Here is a 25,452-nt window from a genome sequence, read left to right on the forward strand (position 1 = left end):
GGCCCCCCAGCCTCTTTCTCTCTAAATTGGAGAGATTTGGATTTAATGAGATTTGTACTGTTTGGTGGATGAGGAATTGGTTGGATGGCCCCATCCAGAGGGTAGTGGTCAATGGCTCAGAACAGTGATAAGTGGTGTCCCTCAGGGGTCCTTATAGGAGCAAACCATCAATGACATAGATAGTGGGATTGAGTTCACCCTCAGCAAGTTTGCAGATGACACTAAGCTGAGTGGTGCAGTTGACCTGCCTGAGGGAAGGGATGCCATCCAGAGGGACCTGGAGAAGCTTGAGAAGTGCAGCCATCATGTGAACCTCATGAGGTTCAACAAGGCCAAGTGCCAGGTTCTGTACCTGGGTCAGGGCAATCGCCAGTATCAACATGGGCTGGGGGATGAAGGGACTAGGAGCAGTCCTGAGGAGAAGGACTTGGCAGTACTGGTGAATGAAAAGCTGGACATGAGCTGGCAATGTGCACTACCAGATCAGAAGGCCAACTCTATCCTTGGGCTGTATCAAAAGATGTGTGGTCAGCAGGTTGAGGGAGGTGATTCTGCCCCTCTGCTTTGCTCTGATGAGTCCTGGATCCAACTCCAGGATAGGGAAGCCATGGACCTCTTGGAACAGGCCCAGAGAAGGGACACAAAAATAATCAGCTGTAGCACCTCTCCTTTGAGGATAGGCTGAGAGAGATGGGGTTGTTCACCCTGGAGAAGGCTGGAGGACTGACTCTTTAGCAGGGCCTATTGTGATAAAACCAGGGGTAATGGTTTTAAACCAAAGGATGGTAGATTCAGATAGATATTAGGAAGAAAATTTTACAATGAGGGTGGTGAAACACTGTAACAGGTTGCCAAGAGAGATGGTAGATGCTCCATATGTGGAGGCATTCAAGGTCAGGTTGGTTTGGGCTCTGAGCAGTATGATCTTGTTGGAGATGTCCCAGTTCACTTCAGGGGGGTTGGACTTGATGACCTTCATCAGTCCCTTCCAGCCTAAACTGTTCTAAAACTCTATGATTCTATTTTATGGTCTTGTCATGTAAGCAATTGGAAGAGTGAAGACTGGGAAACAATTTTGAAGTTTGATCTCATTAAGATGTTCTTAATTATTTTTCTTCCTGTGTGAGCAGGACTTTGTTGGCTGTCCTGAGTGAAACATATGGCATTTGTCACCAGTGCGTTCCATGCAAATAACAAAAGTTTTGTGTCAGTTAGCAAAATAATCATCAAATAATAATTGTTGTGATGGGCGGCAGATGCATTAGCTGTCCTAATGGCTTTGGACAGTGATGCTGCAGACCTGACTTGGGCAGCCACCTTGCACTGTGATCATGTCCCAAATGAAGTACCATGCAATGCTGGAGATGGGACCTAGAAGGACAGACCTGAAGTTAGTTTTGTTATTAGAGTCTCATTGAACCTTCCGCTAACAACTCTAAGTTTAGTCCTTTCCTAGAAACATAAATGTATGCTTCACCCTTCAATGCACACATAGACTCTCCCTAGAGCAGTATCTGTGAACTCTAGGATAGTATTTTTTGCATAACTGGATTATCATCAGTAAAGCTGGGTAAGGACTTTTTACAAGGGCATGCAGTGATAGGACAAGGGGGGATAGCAGTTTTAAATGGAAAGAGGATAGATTTAGATGAGACATGAGGAGGAAATTATTTACTGTGAGGATGGTGAGACACTAGGAGGAGTTACACAGAGAAGTTTTGGACATCCCCTCCCTGGAAGTGTTCCAGGCTAGGCTGGATGGAGCTTGAAGGAACCTGATCTTGTGGGAGCTGTCCCTGTCCATGCAGGTGGGTTGGAACTAAATGGTCTTTAAGGTCCTTTTAAGGTGCCATCAGGCTCCCTTCCAACCCAAACCACTCTGTGATTGTGTGATGGAAATTAGTTCTGCACATAGCTGATTGCAGTTGAAGTCATCACAGTAATTTGCCTTTTTGAGTGCTTGTTGAAGTGTTTTCCTATAAAATGCAGAAGTAGGTTTGTTTCAGATGTGCTGCACCAGACGTGCCTATGGAAAAGTGCTGTTTCTGAATGTGAAATGTAGGAAGTTTCAGTACTGTCTGGCATGGATGGGACAGGAACTTGCATTTGGAATGTGCAATGTTTGCTGCTTATTTGCAGAGATTCATTTCAGCCTAAAAGGAGTTTCATATGGTAGAAAGCTAGACCAGACTATTTAATGTTCCCATAAAGCAGGACTCCGATGTATTGTTTTCCACTACCACTACAGAAGAGCGACTCTGATTAAATTTGAGTTCTTTGACTGCTTTAAAGAGAGCTCTGATTTAAAAGAATGCTACTCCTGTAAGAAAGAGCATGCTATTCTTTAAGTTGGTGAAAACTTTATGATTGGAGAGCTGTTTGCTAGTCTTAAACAAATTTGAGAGCTATTTTAATGTCTTATCTTAAGCTTACCACTACATATTTATACAGTGAGTATTTAATGAGTACTACATCATAAGAGATGCTAATATTAGAACAAAATTATGTAATCCACTTAATATTTTTTTCTTTTACTTTACAGAGAACATGAAATAAAACACCCAGTAAACTGCTAATTTGCAATAAACTACAATTTACAAAGACCAAAGTTTCCTTTCAGCATTAACAGATGTAATCTCCAAAATACACAAGGAGCTAAAAAATAAATATTTTTATACTTTTGTCTAATAATACTAATATTAGTCAATTTGGCCTATTTGTATTGCTAGTGAACAGATTTTCATAGGGAATGAGCTTACACTTGCATTTCTCCACTGACTTTCCCTAACATTCAGACTAGAAAGAAGTTTAAGGTTTAAAGTTGCCCATTTCATCCCTCTTTAACACAAGCAGTTTTGTTTCAGCTGTTGAAGTCAAATCTCAGATTCCATTACAAAAAAAATTAGTGGGAAAAAATACACCCTATTGAATCTGCAGAGAGCTGGAGGATTTTCTGAAGAGACCCTGAATATTCTAAAACCCCAGAACCACTCTCTAAGAAGCTGTTCAATGAACTTTACAAGCTATACCTTGCTACGAGATACATGTTGAAATGTGCCTGGAGAAGGTAATTCAAAGGAGGTGTCTTTAAACCATCTGTATATGTTGTAGAACCTAGTTTTACAGGAAGTGATTTTACAAATTGCTCATCAGGACATTTCATAGGGAAGAAAGTAAAGAAAGCAAGTCTTATGTGCATAGTTACTATTTTTGTACCAGGAACAATATTGTTCTTAATGATAGAAATGTAGTTTGATGTGCTAGGTACTTTAATAATACAATAGTTAGGATGAAAGTCCTTTTAGAATTGCTCTATTATGTGCCACATAGGAGCTAGATTTATCATACATGCTGTAATTTGCTAAACCAGTCTGCTGGAAAGTGGAAGAAATGCTAGAATGGAGATGTCAGTCTAGATCAAATACTTGTGGGTGGAAAAATGAATTGGATACTTACGTGACTTCATGCCAAAGGCAAAATCTGTCAAGACTGTAGCCATGGCTGAATCAGGGCTCCCTTCGGATTGTGTCTTGCTTCTAGATAACCCTTTCCAGACACTTGTGATGCATGTCATGGTGAAATTGTTGTTGTTTCATGGATGCTACAGCACTTGGTGATGAGGACAAGCACAGAGGCAGCAGAGTCTGCTTACTTCTGTGAGGAAGCTTGTAATTCTGCGTGGAGGCAGTGGCACCAGTGGCCTTTTCTGGTTTAAGGTCCAGCACAACACAGCAGTTTATTATGTAACATACCAGTCTCTGTCACACATGTTGTGACACAAACATAACAACTTTTAACCAAGATTTTCATAAGATAATGAGAGAATAACTTGTTGAAGCCTAAATAACTGTGAAATTGACCCTGTCTCCTGAGACACCCATACGACTAAGGTGACCCTATGTTCAAAAAGATACTTCAGACTCAGGACACCTATTCTGCTTTTGGATCTTGACTTTGCTGTTATTTGTTCTGACCTACCCCAGCTGCACCTTCTCTGTGTCTGTTGTGCTCCAGAACAGAGGGGGAGAACAGCAGATGGGTCTGGGCTTTACACTTCCCAAACTAATGTGTGCTGGAGATTTGACTATTTCCTTATCTTTTGATATTAGGAGAAAAGGGTACCACTAAGTTATGTATCCCCAGAACTCTGCTGTTTTAAGAAATAATGACATGACCTTGATGAACTCCAGCCACTGAAGAAAAACAACAGTTTCCAACCTCTGCTGGTTCCACTAGTGGCTGTTTTTGGGAAACCATCACTTTGGGTTTTTTGTGTGTAAGTACGCTACCTACCCCTGCTGCCTCTCCTCTGTCAGCTGCAATCATGATAGAGACATTGACCTCAGCAGGATGATTTAATCTGTTCCTCCGAAGTACAAGAAGATACTTCCAGTGACACATGGAAAAGTTTTGGGGAGGGCACTGAGAAGAGATAAAAGTACTTGTTTGCAATAAGTTAATAAGGATGGATAAATAAACATCTCTGCACAACTAGAGAAGGTAGGCATATCCAGTTATGTTCACACAGGTAACATGAACCTTGACTACTAGATGCATGAGCCATTGGAAGCATCTCTGATAGGAGCTAGCAAGGGCAACCAAACTCCTACATCCATCCATCCATTTTTCTCCTTACCTCTACCACAGTTTGCTGCCCCAAGGTGTGCACAGTTTTTACCTAAGGATAAGAGGCAGACAGCCCCACACCTGCACAGCCTGTGATGCTGAAAAGTTTTGTTTACACTTTTGAAAGTCTCATTGCTTGGAAAAGTATGAAGGTGAGATATGGGGACTGTTTTTCTTGTGTTGACTTAGAAAATAAAAGATTGCAAATGGAGAAACAGAAGTTATGTAATTTATTTACTTCTGTCCTATGAAAACTTGTGCTGATATCTCCAATGATAACCATTTTATGATATTCAGCTGGTGTCTGCATTTGGATATAGGCTGTTTTGTTTCTGAGTGCTATTGTGCTTATTAATATCTGGGGTCTAGTGGCTCTTTCTTGGATAGTGTGTTCTGTGTTCTTGCTGCTGTGGTGGTTTTTGGTTTAGTTGTGTTTTTGAAAAGTGCATGGAAATTAAATCTGCATGTAATTTCCCTCTTAAGTGATAGTTAAGAGTGTGTTTTTGTTGGCACTGTGATGATATGGACAAAATGTACTCTGACAGTTAAAGAGAAGATAGTGTATTTTTCTCTAAATTCAGAGCATGAAAAAGCGTGTGTCCATCTAATTAAAAGTCTTACACTTGGCTTTTCATTTGTTTTTGGTCTGCAAGTGTGACTGAAATCCAGGAGAAGTGAAGAGAGGGTTTATTTGCATTCTTGTTTAAAAAAAAAAACATATAAATGAAGTGTTCTAAAGGGTTTTCAGATAAATTTTAATGTAGGTTGTAAAAAAAAAAAAGTATACTTTGCATTAAAATCTGTTTTGTAATAGAGATTTTTTTTTTTCTGTGAACATGTGCTATTATGTGGATAGCAACACATTTATTTTTCTGGGGCTGATGTGCTGCTTCACTGCCAGTTTTCATGACTGCAAGACTTTTAATAATTTGTGCTGAAATATGCCTGGCTATCTGCCTCAGTCTGGCATTTTGTTCAGAAATCGACAAGGGGAGAGTTTTGACATTAAACTATAAAGTTATTTCAAAGTATGAATTGAAGGGAAAAACTGTTCTTTACACTATAGAGGTTTTTATTTTTAAACAAGTTAAAAGTTTCCATGCTTCAGAGTAGGAGCTTTGCAATCTGGTAGGAGGTGGTTTTTTTTTTATGCAGGACTTGTGCTTCTGCTGTTTTCAGGACAATTCTACTTATTTGTGTCAAGCTTATTAGATTTGCTTTGTTCTAAAATCCAGTGTCCAAGCTAGGGAACAGCAAAACCCCTGAACCTCATTCTTAATGAGCACACATAAACCTGAGGGAAAGAGGAGTACAGTGAATAAACTCAGTACTAAAATCCAGACCTGCAAGGCATACTGCTGGGGCATGTTAATGTTGAAGTGCTTGACAGCATGGCTTGTTTTGTTTTGTTTTGTTTTGTTTTTGTATTAGAGGGAAGTAAAACTTTATTCCTGGTAGAAAGATTAGGTACCATCATTTTTTCAAGTCATTTACCTGCCTACACTCCCACTCTAAAGTAAGAATCAAGAAAAGTATAAGCAGAAATAAAGGGAGGGAAGTAAAATGACATGGTGAAGGCCATGCAATAATGAAGTGGGAAGCTGGAATGAGATTCATGATGTTGTAGCTGCAGCTCAGTGATTTGTGTGGGATACCGTGCCACTTCTCAGTGAATGTTGTTGCAATGTCTTGTCCCATTTGGTGAGTAGTTTTGAAACACTGAGAATGGACTGCCTAAGCAGATGCAGTACTGATGAACTATAATTTGCTGTACACTTCTGTAAAACATAAATCCTAGAGCAGATAGTTGTTCAAATATTACTTTCTACTAGCTGAAAGATTTTTTTTTTATTTTTTGCTACTGTAGGAAGTTGGAAAAAAATTGCATTGAAAGGGATTTTTTTTCTCTTCCTTCTCCTTGTAAGACAAAATGGAATAAGGGGGTCTGATGTCATCTGGAGCAGTTAATTTACATAAACAATTTCTCCCTCACCAATAAATATTAACAGATGGCACCTTGTTGCACTACTCAGCTTCTAGCATCTCAGGAGAATGTATTGAAGCTTTTCTAGTAATGAAGTTCAATTTTTCGTGCTATAGATATTTTAATGTGACCTTCGTTCTCATTTTATTAGCAAGTGCATGAAATAGGAAAGTGCTGCAGGCATTCAGCTAGCATCCAAAATAACATAGTCCAATTCTTGGAATTGTTATACATGTTCAATGAAATGGAAGTAAGTCCCATATAGTCCAAATAAAAGATAAATTACACAGAATATAAGCAAAAATGCGAAGTCCCAATGTATTTTTTTAATAAGCAGAAGCATTCTGATTAATACCACATATAACCTTTGCTTTTCAAATTGTTGATTTTGACAGGGTCAGTGGGTTGACCCAAGTCTTTCAAGTGAGAGGGAGGCTGGAGGTAAAGGTGCAAGATATGGCAGCAAGCCAGGTTATTGTTACATGACCTGTCTTGAGCATTTAGACTGTGTGTTAGCCTGAAGTTTAACACTTGCAAAAAATGCATCTCACTTATTTTCCTGGCCTTCTGTTAGTTTTGACATATCTTTCAAGACAGGTGTATGAAAATAAAGCAAACTGTGGCAACATTAGAAGTGTGTTCACTGCTTTCACTTGTATCATTTGTGTAACTTTGTGCTAGCTTTAACTGGCTCTTGTGATGTCTCAGTGGTGTGTCTTCACAGTCTCATTTCATGTAGTGACATTTCACCAAGGCGAGGTTGTTTTTGGAAGGTGTGTTATTGTTAAAAACTAGTGCTGCACCATGACCCAAAAGATGCCTCCTCTGTTGTTTTTTTTAGTGCCTAAGCAATGAACTTCTTAAGGGACTGTAGTCTAGAAACTTGTAAATTGTTTTAAGTTTATAATTCCACAACAAGAAGTAAATATTAAGTGCATTTTTAAGTGGCTTCTGAGGTGAGAGCAATGAATGTAGACCTGGCTTAACTAGCAGGGCTTTGCTCAGTGGGAACTTGGACACCATCTGTTTCTTCACCAAGAGTTTAACCTGGATTGCAGCATTTATTCCCCTCTCTAACACACATATTTCTATAAGTGTGATGCAAGGGTGGCCCAGGTTTCTTGCTCTTGATGATGTGCTCACAGTGTGGACGATGCTATGCCTCTGTGTTTGTGTGCAGAAGTTGGGCAATGGCCCACTTCCCCAGCTGGGGAGCTGCTGAATGTTCTTGGGGATTTGTATACAAACCCACTGAATACTCTTTGCATGTCCAAAATGGGGATTACAAAGATGACTCTCTTTTTCAACTTGTTTCTGCTGTTCTTGGATCTAGCCACCTGCAGATTGGCAGCCCCAGGTGGCAGCTGTGCCCATCCATGGGTGGCACCAATGTTATGCCCCCACCTGCCTGGCATCAGGGGGAGAAAATGCCAAAATGCCTGAAACCAATGATTATTTAGTAGTGTGCCAGCATGTAGTTTTACAGCTAATGTGCATCATGGTGTAATGAGTTCCTGTGATGTAACTTTGGCCTTTTCCCTGCAAGCAGGAGGGCTTGACTGCTGAGCCCGTGCAGCACCTTGCTCTTGGGCGTTATAGTGGGAAAACTCTGCACAGAGGTACACTGGGGCTGGTGGGTGGCAGAGGAGGTTGAAGCACAAACACACCTGAGCATCTCAGAAAAATTAAAATAAAATAAAAATAAAATTAGCAGACAGGTTTCCACCTAGCTCAGGAGCTTTTTGTTGTTGCATATTTCCCCAGATTTCTTCTCCAACACATTAGGATGCAGTTCAGCATTTTCCTGTCACTGGTGCCCAACTGGTGCTGAAGTTCAGGTTTCCCAGCTATGCCACCATGTTTACAAAGTTGCTTATTTACCAGGCTGCTGAGTTGATTGGGATTAACCTTTTTAATCTCTGCCTTTTTCAGGAAAGGAAGAAGTGTGGATGTGTATTTTTTTGTTTGCTTTTTAAATTTAACCTATCTATTTTCACTGGTTGTGCATAAAATACACTGCTCAAATTGGTTGCATAAATCCAGCTTGGGGGTCAGGGATAAGTGGGCAGAGGAACTTAGCAACCTCATGAACCTGTTTAATTGTAAGAGATAATGTGACACGAAAAGATGCAGACTTTCATGCTGATTAATTAAAATAAATATCTGCTCTTTAACCCTGTGAAGTGTCTCCATGCAACAGTTGAATCCAAAGTGTCTTTCTGTGTACTGACTTTGAGAAGAAAAGAGAAATATTAAAATCCACAGAAGGCAATACAAAAATAATGCATAAATGTGATGATAACATGATAATTGTTGTGCATGCAGTTTTACCTGTTCTTCATATTGTATAAGGACCTACCCAGGGATTTTAATTTCTGAAGTGCTGCTTAGATTTAACACTGTGCTTCTTTCATGTAGATTAATGAATTTCGTAGGTGAAGAAACTGAGACTTAAGGGAGATTTCAGCATTTACCCAAACAAATCAGTTCTCTAACAAATGTTTCCCAACTGATGGCCAGTTTGTGCCTTTCTATGCAGAAGAGCCCCATCACTGTGCCAAGACCTTCTTCATCCACACATGGAAAATGCGGGCCGCGTTTTCCTTGCTGCACTCTGGGGAGCTCCAGCTCTGAGAAAAAATCTGTCCTGTTGAGAAAAAAGGAGTACTGAAGGTTGTGTCTGTGCTGGCAGGTATGAGCGGTGCAGCGCAGAGGGGTACTGGAAAAGCTGTGCTATGGCCGACTGCCTGTGTCCTCATATGGTGGGTGGCCAGGTCCTGACTGTCCCCCAGGTTACTGCTGAAGCTTGTTGTGCTTGCTGTGCAGTCAGACATAACCATAAAAATCTGGGTGTGGTATTTTTTTTTTTTTTTTTTGCCCCTAACTCTGCTTTTTAGCTGTTTGTGATGTTTTTCTTTCCTGTGATTGAGATTGTGATTGCAGCATGTGCACTTGTATGTGAGCTAGCTTTAATGTAATTAATCTGGATAATAATAGCTACAAAATTGTACTCTAAGCTACAGATATTCTCCAGGGAACTTGGTGGATTGCACAGTATTGTAATTTAGGTAGGTGTGTGTCTTTGCTGCTAACTCCACTGATGACAGCATGAGTACAGACCGCTATGGGTGCTGCAGCTATATCACCAGTTGGGAATAAACATTGCCTTAGTCTGAGCAGAGTTTTTGAGTTTTAGGGTTAGTGTAATCAGTTATTCTGTTATTCTGCAGGGAGGAATATTTGTTCTGTAGAGTCTTTTAAACAGCAGTAAGGAACACAGGATCTTGAGTATCTTCTGGTTGTGTCTACAGTAATTGCCTCACAAGGGTAAAGTGTGCCATGGAGACCTGCTGAAATTTGTACCATGTTGTGCTGAATCTGAAAAAGGGAAGATCAAAGTGATGTTTCTTCACCCTGGAGCAGAGATGACAAGGCTGTGATGATCATTAAATACTTGGAAATTTCATGTCACTGAGTTGAATGATTCCTGGCAAAGTTCATCATTGTCCTGTGTTTATTGTTTATACTAGAAGAGCTATTTGTTCTTGAGAAAAAAAAGCTGTCACCTATGGGCTTTTAGGTATTTCCTAGAATTTTATGTCTTGATAGTTAATGTGTAGAGTCTGATAGATGATTGGTTCTTTTCATAGAAGTAAGCAGGAGAGGCCTGATGGGTTAGTAATGGCCAGTGATACAGGGAGACATTGGTATCACAAAATTTAAGTCTTGTGACTAACATTTTCATGCTGTGGGTATCTGCTATTGCTTTTTTTGACAGACATCTGGAGGTACAAGACCAAATGTGATTTGCCAGGATGGAAAAGGGCTATGCTAAGTGAATATTACTTGGAAAAACTAATAAGAGACAATGTGGCATCCCAAGAAGTACAAAAGCACTTTTAAATAATAAACAGCATTGAACCTTGCTGGACATGTGCTTCTAGTAACAAGAAACTATTCAGTTGGTTTAAAAAATGGGCTGTAATCATTTTTTCTGTCTTCAAGCTTGAACTTAATTTTGCTCATCCCATCCTGTTTTTGCCTTTTGTAAATTAAATATCACAGCCAAATTATATATAAAAAAAATTGGTCCAGTTATTCTAAGCCATCCCTTCCTCCTTTCTTTCATAGCAGTTTTTTTTTTTTTCCCCAATTTTTGGAACTATTACTGTTACCTAACATTAACTTTCTAGCATGTAGAATAGAAGAAAAAAAAAAATAAAAAAATCTGAAGTTGTAGGTGTCAAATACCACACTTATAGAGACATTTATGGATGAGATTAACATCCTTGATTTCAATGTTTTCAAGCTAAGCGAATTGGTAAAAATGTAGTAATTTCCAAGTAAAAGAAATAAGCTTAAGGTACTTGTGTGGTAAACTATGGCAGAGTTTACTCAACAAAGTGGTTGGCATACAAACTTTTCTGGTTAATAGGGCACTTCACCCCAAAAATCAGAAAGGCAGTCTGCAGAAACGTTGCATCCATTAGCTCCTATTGCTAAAGACATTCCCTCGCTCCTCAGAAAGGAATCATCAACCCTCTGTGCTTTATTTTCTCAATGTCTAATGTAAATGAAAGTGGATAGCCCTGAGTGATCATCTCTATAAGATGCTGCGTCCCATGCTGTGCTTCCCATGGGATGGAGCAAAAGGAGGGGAGCCAGGAACAGAGCAATGGCCACAGCCAGGAGGAAGCTGACAACATGATCCAGAATTCTACTCAGGGCACATAAATACAGAGATAGTATATAATGAATGAAGCAGACTGTTTTCAGGGTCTGTAAAACACTGCAGCAGAAGCAGCTCTTTTTATTAGCGTGGAATAACTGTACTGGTAAAATTTAGGGCAAGAAATTTAAGCTGAGAGCACAAGTTAGTTTCCCTAAATGAGAACACAAGATAGTATTAATTAGATGATGAAATTATATATATATATATATACACATACACACACACACATATTTGTGGACATAAAAATAACTTTTTTTTTAGCATTAGCTGGAGTCAGTTGTTTCTTTAATGTGCTTTCCCCTGCCAACTCCATGTGGTGCTGTCTATTGACTATTTTGCTGTGTGAGGTTGATCCTTGGACCACTCAGGCTGTTATGCATATCTATGCAGAATAATAAAGAAAAATAAAGTTATTACCTTTTGCTGTTGGTAAAACAGTATTCTGTCAGCATTGTTGTATTTGCTCAATCAAAGCTAGTCCTTCTATTAGAGTGAAGAGGGTTGTGGGGAAAGAAGTTTCACTAGCGTTTTCTTCCTGTTAAGCAGCATGTGAAATCTCAGGAGAGGTTCCAACTTACGGTAACCCTGTGCTCCTCTTTTATGCTGCATCAATAACTCGTTCAATCTAAGTTTTATGAAAGAGAGGCCCACAGGCTGGAATAAACTCAAAATTTAAAATACAAGAACTATTGATGGATTAAAGCTAAAAGGAGTTCAGATTTTCAATTAGTCTAATTGCAAATAATGGAAGCACTAGAACTCCCTCTTTCATATGGCTGACTCCCTTTTTCATTGAGTCTCGACTTGCAGGAGGTTGAGGTGGCCAAATTAAAAACTCAAGCTGGCAGTCTCAGGTTAGAGTTTAACAACTGTATCTGGAAAACACAGTCATTCTCAGTAGTGGTTCTTGTGTGGTCTGGGTAGACTCAGATTTGGTTGATGCAGAGAACCACTGATGTCCATATATGTCCACTCGTGTGGTACCTAGATGGCCAATGAGTCATGCTTGTGTCACAGCCCAATGAAATCTGGCACTGATGCTGCTGTATTGCTGATGAGAAGTTGAGTCTAAAGTTAGGCCAAAATGCCTTTCCCAGAGTCTTGAGCTGTGGTCACCCAGATTTCACTGTGGTGTCTTGTGGATTGTCACTGTATCTCCACCACCTTTCTGTGCTGCATCTTGAAAGAAAACTATGGGGAAGAATAATTAAAAGTGATAGACTTCTCAGATTATTTAGTGCGGTAACCCTGAAACAGAACAAGCCAACATTAAATTCAGTTTCTTTGTTTAAAACAAGAAGCGAGCAGTCAAAATCAAGCTGTTATTGCATCAAAGACTTGGCTTGTTGACAACTTATTTATTAATGAACAGTATTTATTTTAATTATGACCAAAGTCCTAACTGTCTATGCCACACTACTGATTAATATTCTGGTTAATAGCTATGGTAAAATTCACAAAGGAGTTTTAATTAAAAAATAATTAAAAAGATGGCTGAACTGTGAGTAGACTTGTTTGCTTGTTATTTCAGATAACAAACACTGCAATGTGGTGGTGACGTTTGTTGGTCTATTATTCGAGGGCTTTAAACTAGGTTTGAAGGGGCTAGCTGATAAAACCAGGCCCACTGGAAATGAGCCTGGGGAAAAAAAGAGGAAGACAGTTATCAAGGCTCATGCAGATAGCTTTAATGGGGGATGGGGATAAAACTGGGCTTGCTAGAGAGGTGCCTGGGTGTTGTGGTTTCATGCATTCATGGGGCAGGATGCTAGTGTTTTTCCCTCTTTGCAATGCTTACACACTAATGCTGCAGCATGGGGAGTAAACAGGAAGAATTAGAGATCTGTGTGTGGCCGCACGACCATGATCTGATTGCAGTCACTGAGACATGGTGGGGCAGCTGACATGACTGGAACGTTGTCATGGGTTGTTGCATCCTTTTTAGGAAAGACAGGCCAGCAAGGCAAGGTGGTGGAATTGCTCTTTATGTGAGAGAGCAACTGAAATGTATTGAGCTCTCCCTGGAGGCAGATGAAGAGCAGGTTGGGAGCCTATGGGTAAAGATTAAGGGGCAGGCTGATATGAGGGACATGGTTGTGGGTGTTTATTACAGGCCCCCAGATCAGGATGGGGATGTTGATGAGGCCTTCTACAGACAGCTGAGAGTTGCCTCACAATCACAGGCCTTGGTCCTCATGGGGGACTTCAATCACCCTGATATCTGCTGGGGAGACCACATAGCCAGGCAGGTACAGTCCAGAAGGGTATTGACGATAACTTTTTGACTCAGGTGGGGGAGGAACCATCAAGGAGTGGTGTACTACTATACCTAGTATTGACAAACAAAGAGGGAGTGGTAGAAGACTTTAAGGTTGGTGGCAGCCTTGATTGTAGTGACCATGAGATGGTAGAGTTCAGAATCATGTGCAGCAGGTACCAAGCACCTAGCAGGGTCTAACCCCTGGATTTCAGAAGAGCTAATTTTGGCCTTTTCAAGGAACTACTTGGAGAAATCCAGTGGGATAGGGTACTGGAAGTAAAGGGGGCCCAAGAGAATCAGTTAATATTCAAGCACCACCTCATCCAAGCTAAAGATTGGAGTGTCCTAAAGAGTAAGAAATCAAGTCAGAGAGCCAGAAGATGTGCATGGTTCATCAGGGAAATTCTGAACAAACTTAAGTGGAATAAAGAAGTTTATAGATCATGGAAGAAGGGGTTAACCATTTGGGATGAATACAAGAATGTGGTCAGAGAGCGTAGGGGTGCAACAAGGAAAGCTGAGGCCTCCTTAGAATTAAAACTGGCAAGAGCAGTCAAGAACAAGAAAAGCTTCTTCAAGTACATTGGAGGTAAAAGGAAGACCAGAAGAGATATGGACCCACTGCTGAATGAAGCGGGTGTCCTGATGATGGAGAATATGGAGAAAGCAGAGTTACTTAATGCCTTCTTTGCTTTGGTATTTACTGCTAAGGCTGATGCTCAGGATTCCCAAATCTTCCAGGCCACAGAAGAAGTCAGAAGTGATGAAGACTTTATCTTGACTGAAGAAGATTGGGTTGATGATCAGTTAAGGAAACTGGGCACCTACAGATCCATGGGCCCTGATGGGATGTATCCATGTGTACTGAGGGAGCTGGCGGAAGTCATTGCTAGACCACTCTCTATTGTCTTTGAAAAGTACTGGAAAATGGGAGAGAGGCCTGAAGACTGGAGGAAAGCTAATGGAAGAAAAGAAGGCTATCGGGAGTAGCCATCATGGATTCACCAAGGGGAAATAATGTCTGACTAATCTGATAGCCTTCCATGATGGTGTGACAGAATGGATAGGTGAAGGGAAAGCAGTGGATGGTGTCTTCCTCAAGTTCAACAAGGCTTTTGCCACTTTCTCCTATAACATTCTTGTGTATAAGCTCAGGAAGTGTGAGTTAGAAGAGGACACAGTGAGATGGATTGAGAACTGGCTAAACAACAGAGCCCAGAAGGTTGCGAGCAACAGTGCAGAGTCCAGCTGAAGACCTGTGACTAGTGATGCTCCCCAGGTGTAAATACTGAGCCCAGTCTTATTCAGCATCTTCATCAATGACCTGGATGAGGGGATGGAGTGTATCCTCAGCAAGTTTGCTGATGATACAAAGCTGGGAGGATTGGCTGGTGCCCCTGAAGACTATGCAGCCACTCAGCAAGATCTAGACACACTGGAGAGCTGAGCAAAGAGGAACCTAATGAAGTTCAACAAGAGCAAGTGCAGAGTCCTGCACCTGGGGAGAGAAAAGACCATGTATAGATTAGGGGTTGACCTGATAGAAAACAGCCCCATGGAGAAGGACCTTGGGGTCCTGGTGGACAATAAGTTATCCATGGGGCAGCAATGTGCCCTTGTGGCCAGGAAAGCCAATAGTGTCCTGGGATGCATTAAGAACAGTGTGGTCAGCAGGTCAAGGGAGGTTTTCCTGCCCCTCTACTCTGTCCCTGTAAGAGCACATCTGGAGTATTGTGTCTAGTTCTGGGCTCCCCAGTTCCAGAGGGACAGGGATATGCTGGAAAGAGTCCAACAGAGAGCTAGGATGATGATGAAGGGACTGGAACTTCTGTCATATGAGGAAAGGCTAAGAGACCTGGGGCTGTTTAGTCTTGAGAAGTGAAGATTGAGAGGGGGCCTTATTAATGTTGTAAATATCTGAAGGGTGGATGTCAAGAATGGGCCAATTTATTTTTAGTGGTGCCCTGTGAGGAGGGGAAGTGACACCAAGTTGCAACACAGGAAGCTCCTCCTCAACATGAGGAAAATCTCAGCTCTCCAGGGCTGCTTCTGCTTTTCGGCTTTCACAGGGGACATACATAACCACTTCCAGGACAACTCAAAGACAGCTTCTCAGCAAGCTTGGCTGAACGGGTGACCCTACCTGTGGCTCATATCCACTCATATGAGGGATAATTGTCCATGACTCTATCCACTTGTGGATGAAGTGATAAGTGGTATACGACTTAGAGCTGTGGACAGAAGGAAACACCTGCAAGACACACGTGTTGGTTCTAGTCTTGGCTTTCTTGTTAGAGGCCACAATCTTGCAGCACTGCTTTTTAGCAGGTTTGATCTACTCCCAACATCAGTGGTTACTCAACTGCTCCATATTCTCCAGCACTGGTCCAAATATTGTAAATAAACTACATTATTTACAAAAATCCTAGCACACTGCTTTGTCCAGTGAAGCTGCACATGTGGAGACTGCTTTGGCCTCAATGGTGTAGTTAAGTGGATTTGAAAGCCTGCACACAGACAGCTGAGTGAGGAGTGGGGTGATGGCATCTTCTGCAGAACTCCTAGAGGATATTGGAGTGGGTGGCAGTGTGACATGAGGGGATGACTCCTGGCACATCTTGATGGAGGACTGCTACAAGGAAGGTCTGTCTGGCACTGCACCCGCTCAGCACCCCACACAAAATAGCAGCTGTGTGAGGGGCTGCCCATAGGTTTCCTGAGTTTTTGCATTGTACACCAAGTTTGTTGAAATCTGTTCTCCTATGAGGCCTCTGAGGTTTACTACTATCTTTTAATGCTCCTACCAAAAGTTTGGACTGCAAGGTCAGGCAAAATACCTCAGGCAGGTATTTTGAAGTGTTTTAATAGAGAGTATAGAAAGAAAACTTTCTCCTGGGAGTGCCTTTCTAGTTAATCTTTAAAGCTAGAGGAAACTGGGTCCACTTGACCAGAGCTAATAATAGAAGAAAATACTTACATTAATTAAGTAATTACATGATATATACATTTAATTCAGATGATGACACATTTGCAGGTTTCAGGCTTCTTGGAGGGCACTGCCTTTTTTACTAAAAGAAGGAAAAACTGAACTAGGAGTTTGTTTCCACACAGGATTAGAGTTGTAGACATGTCTTAAGTATTTCAAAATTGTGGGTACTGGTGTCTCTGAAAAAATGCTGCCTGCATTGTATGGTTCTGCAAGATAAGGAAGATCAAGTGGTTCAAAACTTACAGTTTGTTTTTGCTTTCATCATATTTATACATTTGCTGAGGAAATGAGAAATACACGAAGTAGGGACAATTATATGGTGCTCCAAAATCTTTAAATTAGACTTGCACTAGAGGAGCCTTTTTCTTTAGTTGGAAGAAGAGCTGGACTCCACTAGAAAACTACACAGAAATGTCTTCTGTCATATAAAAGGTAAGATGCTGAGAATGAGGGGAGATGCTTTTTTTAGCTTACCTGAAGGAAAACAAAATTTTCCAAAGAAACACAGTGAGTAAATTTACCCCTTATTTTTCTTCTTACTGGAACTAGTGATCTTCAGATTTGTTGAGGGGCCTCTGATGCCAGTTTCTCCTCAGGGCACTCCAACACAGTTTTATAGCAACAGTTCATAAAATACTACAACAAAGTACTGTATTGGTCCAATGTACTTTTCCTTTGTGATCTCTCTTGCAGGCTTTTTACATTTTTCATTTCCTTTGAGGCTGTCTTCCCAAATGACTTTATTGGAGTAAGTTTTTATGGTTTCCTGGGCTGATAGTGGACTGCACACAGTTTTATAAGAAATAATGAACTTTACCAGCTGCAAAGCAGAACCCTTGAGGATGTGTAAATTATGACCCTTTCAGAGCACCTCAGGCCAGTTTGTTTTTGTATTCTTTTCTTTTCTTTTCTTTTCTTTTTTTTTTTCCCCCCTGTGTTTTAGTATTTTTTCCATTTGTCATTTCTGCTTTTACCCTTGTTGAAGAAGATGCTTTTCCTCTGAGCTGTCCAGAAAATATTGATGTGCCCTGACATCCCAGTCCATTACTCAAACGTGGATTTAGTATTGTGTGGAGGGGAAAGCCATGTTTTTGGCCATCTGTACTGGAGACAAAATAGAGGAAATTCATTAAACCCAATACATGCATATGGGAGATGGTAGGTGTGAGGAAAAAAAAATAAGTGGGATGCAGCCTTCCTCCACAAAGTGTCTCTCAGATCATCTGTGAGAACAGTAAGTGTGTGGTTGGTCCTCTCTGATCTCTAACCATCTGGGTGAGTCTAACCTCTATGCAGGATATAAGTGTTTGTCTTTGTTTTAATGTTGTTTACCTTTACACAAGTCAAAAATCCAGCAAAGTCTATTAGCAGCTGACACAGACCTCTCTTCTTTGTGCTCAGTGGTCTACATAAAATCCTGCCCTCACCCCACTTCTTGCATCAGAGCAGTTTGTCCACCAGCAGCACCATTAGGAAAAAGTATCACCACATCTGACATTGGCCAGCCTCTGTGATTGTAGAATGGAGTTTTCATGGCCAGTGAAAATATAGAGTGGGTGGTGTGGTTTTTTTTTGTTTTTGTTTTTGTTTTTTTAAAGCATGTACCTGGCCAGTGCTTTGCAATGTACTTTGTCATTTAACAGAGTTGGACCCTTTGTGGCTGCATAGTGCTGATTATTATGGCTATGATCAGCAAGGACAGCGAACAACACAGGACGTGATGGTCTCTGTTGATCATTACTGTATGTGGGTCAAACTCCTTGTTTTGTCTTTTTTTTTCTTTTTTTTTTCTTTTTTTTTTTTCCTATGCTATCTGAGTTCATTCATGCTTGATTTCCCTTCTCGCTTTTGAGCTATTATCTTGAAAAATGACAATAACAGAAAAAACCCTCAAGCAAATCACCAATAAAAAGCAAATAATCAGCATAGTGCAATCTTCTTTTTTTATAAAGGAAAAACATGGCAAGCCACGTGTACATTAATGACCTTGGGCAACTATCAGTCCAGCTTGCTTGAGTAGCTGTCTACTGTATTTCTTTCACTCCAGACAGGCATTAGGCTGCAAGCTGAAATGGTACAGAGGTGCTTTCCATCATGTGTGGACTTACCCTTCTTTTAATTAAATATTCCAGTTTCTTTGTGTTGATATACAGGATGTGAGGGGAGACATGGTCTCTTGCTGGCTGGGGGGGCAGGCAAGTGCCTGGGGCTGCCCTCTGTGGCTCCCTGAGCCCCTCTGCTCTGAGTCAGGGCTGCAGAGCCAGGAGGGGGGGCATGACATGAGGTGTGGCTTTCATGTACGATTCAAATTCCTGTCTATTTACTAAAAAAATGAAGCTTCTGCATGTGAGCAGCCAGCTTCTGTATCTCCATGGGCACCTACTGCAGGCATCTCCCTGAGGAACCTTGGGGAAAACGTGCTGGCAGCTGAACTTGGCAGTGTGTGTACGTAAATGAGGTTGTGGAGTCTCCTTCTCTGGAGATATTCAAGACCTGCCTGGATGAAGTCCTGAGAATGTTCTATAGGCAATCCTGCATTAGTGGGGGAGTTGGACTAGATGATCTCTAGAGGTTCCTTCCAACTCTGACAATTCCGTGGTTCTGTGAGTGAGTGTGCCTTCACTTCCCAGTGGTAGTGATTGCTGTGAGTGAGTGTGCCTTCACTTCCCAGTAGTAGTGATTGTGCTTTATCTATCCTCTTGAGCCGTGTTTTTGGGTGATTCCTCTCTTCTTCCATGGAGGTTAAATAATCCTGGCCTGATTTGGTGTTACTCAGAGAGGAGAGCCCAGTTTTGAAAGGGTCAGTTAGGTGCTTGAATCCAATCAGTCATGTTATCATGATGCTTTTGGGCCAATTTACCCAATTTTTAATACCCTTTAATAAGCTCTATCAAAGCTTGCCCAGATATTTTTGCACAGTGCTGCTTTCTGCTTGCATGGACCTCTCACTGACAATGACAAGGTCATTTTGTCAGAGTGCAGAAAGAAATGTTTCTTCCTGCAGGACTATGTGTATGGGAGGGATATGAATACGAACCAAACCCAGACACTGGAGAGCATGCTTCATCTCTGTGTGTGACATGGGGCCACGTGGCATGAGGTCGCTGGGTACTGCTGTCCCTGGGATGCCATTGTGGGTACCATATCTGCAGCATGAATCTCAGGCAAAGCAGTGTGGGGCACTATGCTCTTTAAGACACCCTTGTGCTCTGGGGGAGAAAGAGGCCACCTGATGTTTTTCATCATCTCACTTTCTGTTTGTAAGCACTTGTGGCCACCTCTACCTGCCCTGGCAAGCAGGTCTGCATCCTGCCTGCATGTCCAGGAATACCACTTTGCTGAACTAATTTCCTGTCTCATAAAATTGTTTGTGAAATTGTAGTACCTCTTTAGCTTTCCACAAGCGTGCTATGGGAAGGATGATGGTCACTGAAGTGGAGCTGTGTCCTTTGTGTTCTAGCTGAAGGAATTTTGAGAAGTCTGTGTGTATGTGTGTAAACTTCAAAATACTGGAAAATAAAACCTGTGGTGCACCTAAGTTTCACTGTAAATTCTTCTGATAGTATTAGGCTGATTTATGACTGAAAGAGCTCATGCCTAGTGCTGGCAGGAGAGTTTTTTTGGACTATGAGTTTAACTGGACCAGTATCTTGATGGAGCTGAACACCCAGCTTTAGCCCTTGGTCAGCTCAGCCAACAAAAGAGCAAGGGCTGAGGGTAGAGACACCCTCTCTGGAAACAGCACCACCTTAAGAGAGGCTTGTGCTACCCACAGAACACCACTGCAGCCTTTCCTCAATAATACCTCTTTGCTGGAGCAGTAATGAAATCTCTGCTGGTGTCATACCGAGCAGAAAAAGACCAACCAGCTACTCAGTGCTTCTTGTGGTTCTGTTTCACCATTCATAATCGCCCAATATTGTCTGCTGTCTTTTCCTTGAGTCTTCTTTTAAGTTTGTGACACTGAGATAGTTGCCTTAACACCTACCTCCCTTCCCCTGCTCCAGTACGGTGAAGTTACCTTTACTTTCAAAGATGAACAAATTGATACATATGTAATAAAGACATGACGGTTTGCTTGCAGCTAGTACTTGCACTTGCAATCTTCTGTTTCAGATACCAAGTTGAACTTCTCTACTTTTTGAGATGTACAACTGAATCTAATGCAATGCCTTAAAGAGAGCCTCATTCATCTGAATTCCCCTGGGGCTGAGCTTTGCTCTCTCTTCTTTTGGCTCACAGCTACACTAAGGCCTTCATTTGAGTAATGTATATCGAAATGGAAAGAAATGACTCAAACAGAACCCACTGCAAATGACTTAGCTCTACTGTGAGTTTGAAATTATAGGGTCTGCAGGCACCTTCAGTTCTTGTGCTTAGTGATGGGTAGCAACGCATTGACAGCCTAAGTAACAGCTGTGATCCTTGAACATTTTTGTTAGAAAAACCCATTGTGACTTAAGTGACTCTAGTTTAATGTGTCAAACTACTTAATCACAAAGAGGGAAGAAAAAAATGACAGAGAAGGTAATTTTCCGTTTTCCACCATGTGGCCATAGTATGTATTGTGTATCACACATACTGTCTGGCATGTGAGACAAAGGTAACAGTTGTTTCAGGACCTTGGCTGTAAACAGAGCCCAAGGCTCTGCTTGGACCCCTGTTGCAGCCCATGGGCTCACAGTTGCCTGGATGCCAGAAAACTGAAGCCAGTAGCTAAAATATCACAGATAATGGGATCAGCCATTTCTGAGGTGTCCAAGATTGCACCTGCACAGATAGCTTAGCTTCGTGCCAGCTCAGGTTTGCAGGCTCTCTGCCACACTAACATAGCAGTGCAACTGAGCCATCAAGTTGCTCCACAGGGCTGGTTTATAATGGGCTGTGCTGCACTTTGATGACTGGGACTGGCTTATGTTTGTCTTTCCAGCAGACATTACAGAGGCATTCAGATCAGTCTGCTCTTGTTGGAATAGATGGACATGCCCTTAGACAGTGATTTAGTAAGAGACTGCCTTTTCCATGTGAGCCTTGTCAGATTTTAAAAAATTTGCTCTCTCACGTGAAGCTCTGCTTCATTCTTCTTTTAGCTTAAGATGAAATCTGTTCTTAGAGTAGGCTAGCTAAGAGTCCCGCCAGCTGTAGAGCAAGTTCTTCTGCTTGATCTCCTCTCATGTTCTGTGCTACCCTGTAAATGAAATTACAGTATACTTAACACTACACTAACACATGGCTTTCTAAGTAAGTAAAGGTGGAGTAATGTTAATTCTGTCCAAATGGTACATAGGTTGTAAGGCAACTCTTGTAAAAGCTGTGTTTCTGGTTTCAGTTTCAACGAATCCAGAGGGCTCTCTGTAATTCCTGATTAATAATCTTTTTCCTTCCCCAGAGTCTCAACAGTGCAGGTCAAGGGGAGCTGACTAGGCATGACCTTCCATGCAGGCTGCCTGTGACAGTGGGAGATGACAAATAACCTACATAAGGCTTTTGACAGATTGCTTATATTAAACTTCAAGGTTATATAAAAATAGGGATCAATTACTTTGAAGTTGTTTGGGTCATGCAGTGTGTGGCCTGGCTGTGGTATTGGGAGTTATATGCTGCATGGATCCTCTGCTGTGGTTGAAGACTGGAGGTTAATGATCAGTGCAAATGCTCCATGTCCCTAGGCAAAACCTTCCCAAGCAGCTTCTGAAACATTTGCTTCAGTATCTAGCCACTAAAAAGCATCCTTCAGCCTAGTTGCCCTGTGTGCGTATTCAAACACAATCCCATGTTTCCCCTCTGTTGTTTTTCTGTTTCTTAGGGCTGAGCAAACTCCAAGGCTGCAGTTTGTAGCTTGTGACTTATTTCTTTTGCCACTGAAATACAGCTGCTTCTGACAACTTCATTTCACATACACAACTAAGTGTGCAGGTGGATGTGGAGTGCTGCTTTCTTTCAGTTTCATATTTGGGAACTTCTGTTGTATTTACAAATGTGTGTCTGTGGTACCCAGAACTCTGAATGGGCACCAGCTAAGGGAGATTTGTAGTACAGAAAACTCATAAGCCAATATATTTTGACTGGTAATGAAAGATAAATTTAAACTGAGATTACTGGGGAAAAGTCTAACAGGAAATCCAAGATGTAAATACTTTGGGGCAATTCTGCTGGGACAGTGGATTGCATCCACTCTCTTGCAGATAAGATAGTAGAAAGGGTTGTGTGGTGTGGTTGACATGCTGGAGGGAAGGAATGCTATCCAGAGGGACCTTGACAAGCTTGAGGGGTAGGTTTGTGCCGAACTAATGAAGTTCGAAAAGGCCAAGTTCAAGGTCCTGCACGTGGGTTAGGGCAATCCCAGGCACAAATATAGGCTGGAGGGGTGGGGGGAGAATGAACTGAGAACAGCCCTGAGGAGAATGTCTCAGGAGTGTTGGCTGCTGAGAAGCTCAGCATGATCTGGCAATGTAAGCTTGCAGGCTGAAAACCCAACTGTATCCTGCAATGCATCAAAAGAAGCATGGCCAGCAGGTCAAGGAAGGTGATTCTTTTGCTCTACTCCTTTCTAGTGAGACCCCCCCTGGAGTACTGCGTCCAATTCTGGAGCCCCCAACACAGGAAGGTCATGGACCTACTAAAGCAAGTCCAGAGGAAGGCCACAAAGATCATAAGTGGAGCACCTGCCCTATGAAGACAAGCTGAGAGAGTTTGGGCTGTTCAGCCTGGAGAAGAGAAGGCTCCAGAGACCTTATAGCTGCCTTCTGGTACCTGAAGGGGCTGCAGGAAAGCTGGGGAGGAAATTCTTACCAGGGTGTGTAGAGATAGGATGAGGGATTAAGTTTTTAAGCTGGAAGAGAGTAGATTTAAATGAGATAGTAGGAATAAATTCCTTAGTGTGAGGGTGGTGAGACACTGGTAGAGGTTACCCAGAGAAGCTGTATATGCCCCCTACCTGCAAGTGGTCAAGGGCAGTTTGGATGGGGCTTTGAACGATCTGATCTAGTGGGAGATATCCCTGCCCATGCAAGGGGGGTGGAATTAGGTGATCTTTAAGGTCCCTTCCAACCCAAACCATTCCATGGTTATATGATAACATGTCACTTCTGCCCCCTGGTCACCAAATGGGTGAAGCCTGTTTCTTAAGAAGACGACAGTGCCTCTTGGGTGTGCAGGAACCTTCATGTCAGAAGTGGTGAAAGAGCAGTGAAGCAACCTGCTCCCTCCCTGCTAGCAAGGCTATACCTAAAGGAGAATATGCTGCTGAGAAGCACATCAAACACAGGCCATGTCTTCAGGGGAATTTGCTCTAACAAGCAAGTTCCTTGCTTTCATTCTGGGGTGTTTTTCTTCACCAGAGTAGTGTTGGTCAGTTTTTCTCTGTCAAGACATAGTAAGGATGAGTCTCAGCATCCCCTCTGATGGGGCCTGGGAGACATCAGCATGGCCTCACACTGTTCTGCTGCTCTCTGGTTAATTGTCCTCTCCACTGAGCTAATTACCAAAGCTCTTTGGAAGACAGTCTCGTTCTGTGCTGATATTGCCCCGCTTTCCCATTTCAGCTCATGCTGAACTTGCAGCTTATTGGTCTCTGTACAGAGAAGATGTGTTTGACACCTTTGCTCTTGATTGATCTGGTATGGTGCCAGTCCTGGAGGGTCTCCATGCTGGTCACTGCTGCTGTAGCTAAAGGCTTTACATGGAGACGGTTTAAATTTGTTCCCTGTTCTCACCTGCTTAAGTTTGAAGAGTATAGGAAGCTCCAGCTTACAAGCATGCAGTGGTGTGTACCAACAGACACCATGACAGCAGCAAGGAAATGCTGAATGGTATCTGTGTTCCCTTCTGTAGGACTATTTGATTTACTATGGATTAAAGCCTCTTGCTGAACATAGGCTATAAAAACACTATTGTATGAGCTGATACTGAGTAGCATGCATTCAATAGTTTGGTGGAAAACATGCTCTTTCTTAAACTCCTTAAGACACTATCACTTATTAATTGTTGCCCCCATGTATATTTTTAAAGATAAATCAGACATGGTGCAGAAGTATGAACTGATCCAACAGCTGCATTTGCCCAGAGCTGCTACTCTTTGAGCCTTTGCAATGTGAAGTAGGGGCTGCAGACAGAACCCCTTCGGCAGCATGTTTGCTCTAGCTATTAATTCTGCTATTGATTTTAAAGCTTTACCATTAATGGCTTCTATCAGAGTCTACATCCTTTTGCAGCTTTAGTAGGACCCTGCAACCACTTAAATGCAACAGACTGATATTGAGGGAGCAAATTTGCTAAATGATAAAATAATTAGATATTTCAGGGCAGATCAAACAACGGGACACTTCCTGTAACCAACATCTGTGAGTGTTTCCAGGCAAAGCACATGAGATAGTGTGTCTGCAGCAGAGATGTACATCACCTTAATTTGACCTTGGGTGTGGAGGTTGCCTGGAAATCAGGTTTCTGCTAGTCTCTGAACACAAGCAAACCAGTAACAAGTTAAAAGGAGGAATAATATATATATCTTTTATAGGAAGGGCCCTTGAAGACTTTGCTGCTACTCGACGCCTTCAAGAAATACCTGGACACCTTGTTAAGCACAGTCTAGACTGGAAAAAAACCCTCAACAAACCACCACCACCAAAAACAAACAAAACAAAACACCCCAAAACAAAACAAAACAACAAACAAACAAACATAAAAAAAAACAAACAGAAAAAAAGAAGACATAGAGGATTGATATAGGATTGTCAGGCAAGTACTGTAAGGTTTTGTGGCTGGGTGGTCTCCAGCTTGCATACAGAAAAGCTGATCAAAAGAATGTCTTGTTCTGTCTTTACATTTTCCATTATTTCTTTCTGTTACCACTCCTTTCTCTC

The sequence above is a fragment of the Apus apus genome, chromosome Z (assembly GCF_020740795.1).
Source record: "Apus apus isolate bApuApu2 chromosome Z, bApuApu2.pri.cur, whole genome shotgun sequence".
NCBI classification, from domain to species: domain Eukaryota; kingdom Metazoa; phylum Chordata; class Aves; order Apodiformes; family Apodidae; genus Apus; species Apus apus.